This window comes from Myodes glareolus, chromosome 5, assembly GCF_982192425.1.
Source record: "Myodes glareolus chromosome 5, mMyoGla1.1, whole genome shotgun sequence".
Taxonomy (NCBI): Eukaryota; Metazoa; Chordata; class Mammalia; order Rodentia; family Cricetidae; genus Myodes; species Myodes glareolus.
Genome location: NC_142030.1, coordinates 4,592,140 through 4,597,916, shown reverse-complemented (window position 1 = coordinate 4,597,916; position 5,777 = coordinate 4,592,140). Strand labels below are relative to the sequence as shown.

The 5,777-nt window shown below is 43.8% G+C and overlaps 1 non-coding gene across 1 annotated transcript; it reads left to right on the top strand.

The window, feature by feature from the left end:
• The first annotated feature begins 856 nt into the window (after positions 1-856).
• Positions 857-997, top strand: LOC148121970 (U4 spliceosomal RNA). Its single transcript, XR_015737956.1, has one exon. It is a non-coding gene; the product is annotated as a U4 spliceosomal RNA (small nuclear RNA).
• The last annotated feature ends 4,780 nt before the right edge of the window (positions 998-5,777 follow it).

Here is a 5,777-nt window from a genome sequence, read left to right as displayed (position 1 = left end):
CTTGTTGTAACGGGGATGGAGATGAGTTCCAAACATGTTTGTATTATGCTGATTAAACCTTGTTTATTACAGTCTGGGCCTCTCTGGTGGTCTCTCTCTAGGGGTCGTGATCTGGGCACAACGTGTTAGCCATGTGGCTCAGTACCTTTTCCAGCTGGCAGATCACATCTTGCTTCTTTGGTGATCTGGGCAGGAGTGGGAGGAATCAACTTCCTCCTTCCCAGAATTCTCCTGTTCTCCTTGCATCATTTCTACTTCCTGTCTGGTTTTCCCACCTATACTTCCTGCCTGGCCAAACAGCATTTATTTAAAACATGATTGACAGAATACAGACAATTCTCCCGCACCACTTCCCCCTCTTTTTTTAAGAAAACAAAGGGAAATACCATTCTGTAGTGATGAGGCAAGCAGGCCTGCTTTTCGTCCTGCCCAGCTCCCACATGGCTAGCTTTACACTTGAAATAATTACACAGAAACTGTATTCTTTTAAACACTGCCTGGCCCATTAGCTCTAGCCTCTTATTTGCTAACTCTCACATATTGATTCAACCCATTTCTAATAATTTGTATATCACCACGAGGTCATGGCTTACCAGGAGGATTCTAACCCACGTACATCTTGGGCAGGAAAGCATGGCATTTACCTCACTTCACTTCTTCCCAGCATTCTGTTCTGTCTACTCCGCCTACCTATGTTCTGACCTATCAGGCCAAGCAGTTTCTTTATTAATTAACCAATGAAAGCAACACATAGAAAGAAGACCCACCTACATCATTTCCCCTTTTTCTGTTTAAACAAAAAAGAAAGGCTTTCACTTTAACATAGTAAAATTACATAAAACAAAACAGTTATCAAAGCTTTGTGCAGTGGCAGTATCGTAGCCAATGAGGTTTATCCAAGGCGCGATTATTGCTAATTGAAAACTTTTCCCAATACCCCGCTGTGACGACTTGAAATATAGTCGGCATTGGCAATTTTTGACAGTCTCTATGGAGACTGAACATAAAAAATAAATAAATAAATAAATAAATAAATAAAAGAAAATAAACAGTTATCAAGCAAGAATTACAGCTACAATATTTATATCTATTTTATCTTTTATCATAATTAAGGAAAACTATAAATATCTATTTATTCTTCAACTCCATCAAAGACTCCAGAAGGATATAATATTACCTAAGTAAACAAGAAATAAGCAACTTCCAAAACTCTAGAAATGACGGAGACATCTCGCTGCCTGTACAGTCATCCAAAGTTCCTCTGTACCATTGGGGCATCCATCTTCAGCCTTTAGGCCCATAGTATCCAGCAGACATTTCCATGAAGCAGGAAATTTCAAAGGCAGTTCAGTCACTAGGGCAGGGAAGGAATGGAGTTGGGCAGGGAAGGCATGGAGTTGGGCAGGGAAGGCATGGAGGTAGGGGCAGGGAAGGCACAGAGGCAGGGGCAGGAGGCTGTCTTGTCACACTGCATGCATCCTCAGAGAGCAGAGAGTAAACAGGAAGTGGGGCTTGGCTCTAAAGCCTCAAGACACACCCCAGGAACCCACTTCCTACAGTGAGGTTCCATCTCCTCAAGATTCTACAATCATTCCGAATAGCATCACCAACTGGAGACCCAGTGTTTAAACATGTGCGCCTGTAGGGGACAGTCCACATTCAAACCACAGTACTCCATCTTTATCAATTAGTTTGATAATAAAAATGGTGTGAGTAGGTGTGAAATGTACAAACATAAGAAGAACATCTTTTTCTTCTCAGACAGGGTCTCCCTATGTAGCCCAGGTGCCTCACACCTGATGACCCCTCTCAGTCCAAGAGAGTTGGGATAACATTAGTGCATTCATCTCCATGCTAGGATAAGGGTCTCTTAACAGCAGTCCCTAGAATCTCACATGTCAACACCAGCTGAATTTTTTCATATCAAAAATCTAGTTCTCTTGGCACCCTAATCTCACAGAAACATTCTAGGGCTACTGCAGTCTCCTCCTGATGCCACCACAGCTGATTTGTCTACAGGTGTTGGTCCTCGGGCAGTGGTAGACATCTTGGAAGGACATTATCAGGTCCCACCAAATAAAAACACTCTCATGAAATACAAAGACTACTTCTACACTTCCACTCTGGCAGAGATCTGTAACTCGGGTTCCCTAGGAACTCTTCAGAAGCAAATGCTAAGATCTGAGAGGGCTCTCTGAGAACGTCGGCTCAAACCACAGACAAAGACCTGGGAAGCTTTTGCCCCGGACCTCCAGCTTATGGTCCAGATCCCAGGGACTCACGGACCATTGTGCTCATGACCTGGTTGTCTCCTCATCTTACACTTCACATTCGCCTTTCCCTTTCCGAAGCCTTGTTAAAATAAAATACTTAAAAATCAAAACAGAAAATAAAGGTTAAAAAAGATACTTAAAAATTCCTTTCTCCGATAGCATTATTCTATAAGCCCGAGACTAAACCTCGGTAAACTGAGGGATTGGAAATGCAGGCAAGCTGACTGCTATTGCATGCTCCTTTAGGGGTTGAGGCTGAAACATTCTGACTGATCACAAGCAGTACCTAGGGGCTTCTGATAGTTCTGGTATCCATGCCACAATCACTCATCACGATTTCTCAGGTCACAAATGCTTCTGGAGCCACTCACTCAAGAATGATTGAAGTTCCACTACAAAGCAAAAGTCACAGGAAACGGGTAGCCAGTGAGTCTAAGACCGAAGCTAAATCACAGGGAGGATTATGTCATTTGGAGAAGTAAACAAATCTACAAATGATCGATTGACGAGACTTGCTATTTCTGGTGACTAAATGGTGAGAGACCCCAGGAGACTGGAGATGCTCTGTTGTGGTCTCTGTGTTTTGGCTTCTGCACCTGTTTCTCCCATGCTTATGGAAAAACCACAGATTTCCTAACAATGACGGTCTTGTATCACTTTTCCTGGAGAGACATAAAGATCTCTTCACCCCATATGGGGTACGGATAGATCAAAGAAAGAATTTTGTCCAGACCCAGCTTGGTGAACCAATGAGTTTCCTGGAGTTTTCACAGGAGTATGGCTGACTCAGAAGCTGCCCCATGGCCAGGACACCTCACCACCAACGTGTCTGACGTACAGCAGCTACCTCACTCAAGAATCTCATCCTCAGTAGTTTACCTCATACATAGTCTTGGGAAAGAAGAGAGCTGCATGAACAGCCTGTGAAGACCTCCTGAGTCACGTGAGCCTCGTGGCCTTTCCCCGTCCCTCACGGCAGTGTTACTAGACCCCTGATTCACAGAGAGTCTCCTAAGGGTTGCTCTGCTTCAAGACACTGATGGTCACATGGGTCCTGGGGAAACAGCTGCACTTCCTGTCATAAGCCAATGACCATGGCCTTGCCTCTTCCAAGAACCATCTTGGGCCACCATAACCAAACCAGCAGAGACTCCCTGACTTTTCTTGCTAAGCCTTTCCTCAATCCTCAATGCAGATATCTCTCTGGGCCTTCCCTGTGTCACCTCACCGCTGTGAATGAAGGTTGGTTTCCTTCCAACCCTGCTATGGTTCACTGCTTAGCAACTGTGTGACCCTTACAGATAAACAGCACGAAGGGAACTATGAAAGATCAATTCCAACATAGCATGACAGCACGCCTTCCTACTGCCCACAGTTTCTCTAAGGTGTTTCTGTGATCTTGAGAAATCATATCTCCTAGTAAAAAACCAAACATGCCTTTCTTGGTCCTACATAATTATAACCAATTCCCCCTGAAAGAGATTTCTAAGAATGTCTTCAAGATGTGCTGTTTTCTAAGAAAATACTCAGGTCTTGAGTCTTCTGAGGTGAGGGATACTTTAAACTTTTTCTTCCTCAAACAAAACAGTTTTTCCCTAGCAGACACGCACGTAGCTCAGAAATGATCAAGAACTGAAAAGCTCTGGTTTTCTCCTCCAAAATGACTCCATGAACGGCATCTGGTCCTCGCAAAGAGAGGCTCCCCCATCGCCGTCTTTATAATGGGGTAGGGAGAGAGGGGGAAGGCAGGGGTAATTTTTTCCCAATATGTTTGTCGTTATTATAGGTTATATATACAGAAGGAAAGTTAATTAAGCTTTTTTAAAAAATCCATCACACATCAATGGCTGCATTTTAATGAGCACAAAAAGTTGAGGTGTTTACTACCAATTAAAGTGGTTTTTAAATAAGCATTAATTAACACAGAAATTCAGAAGAAAGTTATACCTTGTCAAAGAAAGGCCAGTGCAGGCTATGCCCACTTCTGCTCCCATTCGTATTCAGATGGTAATTATCACCAACCCTATATTTTCCATAATAATGAGGAGATGCTGTCCTGTCCATCAAACAACAACACACACACAAAAGTGGTGGAATTAGAGATGCTCAACCTGAAGTAAACTTTTCAAAGGCTCTCCTTCTGGACCCCCCTCATCCATGTCAGAGGTACTCAAAGAAGACTTAGCCTGAGTTGAAGGGGTGAGTCTCTTTCTTTTATTTTCTGTTTGCAGGGAGCATGGCAGCAGAGTCCTCATTGGTCAGGAAGGAACTGCTTAAGTCTACACCAGCAAATCAGAACAAGACCCCAGTGCCCTTCCAGAGGCTGCAGGCCTCCTTTTGTTTCTTTCTAATTGTGTGTTTGGAAAGGGCTGTCTCTCCCAGGATGACAAGGAGGGGGCATTAGTTCTTTGTCTCTTTGCTGTGACAAAATATGCAATCAAAACAAGTTCAGGGAGCATTTGTTTGAGCTCACAGTTCAGGGGGACAGTTCGTCATGGTGGGAAACACATGGCACTGGAGCGTGAACCAGTGGTCACATGGCATCCACAGTCAGGAAGCAGAGGGAGATGAATGCTTGTGTTCAGCTCACTTTTTTTTTTATTCAGGCTGAGGCTCCCGCCCACAGAATGTCAACACCCACATGCCTGGTGTACCTTCCCATCTCAAGGAAACCAACCTAGACAAGCCTACACAGGCATGTTCAGAGGTTTGTTCCCTTGGGGGATTCGAGATCTTGTCAGGTTAACAGGCAACACTAACCTAGAATGAAAAGATGGCCGTCAACTAGCAGCCTGAAGAATGGTCTCGCCCTGGGAGGGAACTGTGAAGATGCTCTGTGGCAGGGCAGAAGGAAGCCTTGCAGCACTTCAAAACAAACTCCAGACTCACCACCACCTCCTAAGTCAGAAGATAGTGTCTTAGTGATGACCTTTTCTATATAGGTTCACATAGCTGACACATTAGCATCATGGTTCCCGAGTAAACACTGAAGGAGCCACCTGCCCTCTGGTCAAATCACTCTGACCCACAGAACAGAAAATTTCAGAGAAATAGGACAAAGGAGGTCAAGAGATCAACATATACTGCATTCCAATCTGACAAGTTATCGCTATTCTAATCTAAAATGCCAAGAGAATAAAGGGTCCTCACAAAAAACAAAAAAAAAAAATTAAAAAAAATAAATAAAGAGTCCTCACCACTAAAATGTCCTTGTCACCTAATATGTATATTGATTAGCTAGATTTTGGTTGCTCTGCAGTGGACACATCAGAACACCTTGTGGCATGCAGTGAATGCACTCAACTTTATCTGTCAATCAAGAGCTTTAAAAGTGAGTCACTAAAATCCTTGCCACAGAAGAACCAGGTACACACCTACAACCCCAGCACTCAGGAGTTAGAGGCAGGAGGAGTATTGCATGTTTGAGGACAGGACTCACTGAATCCTAGGCCAGCCAGGGCTATATAACAAGCCAGCCCCCACCCTCCCTAAACAAATAACTCA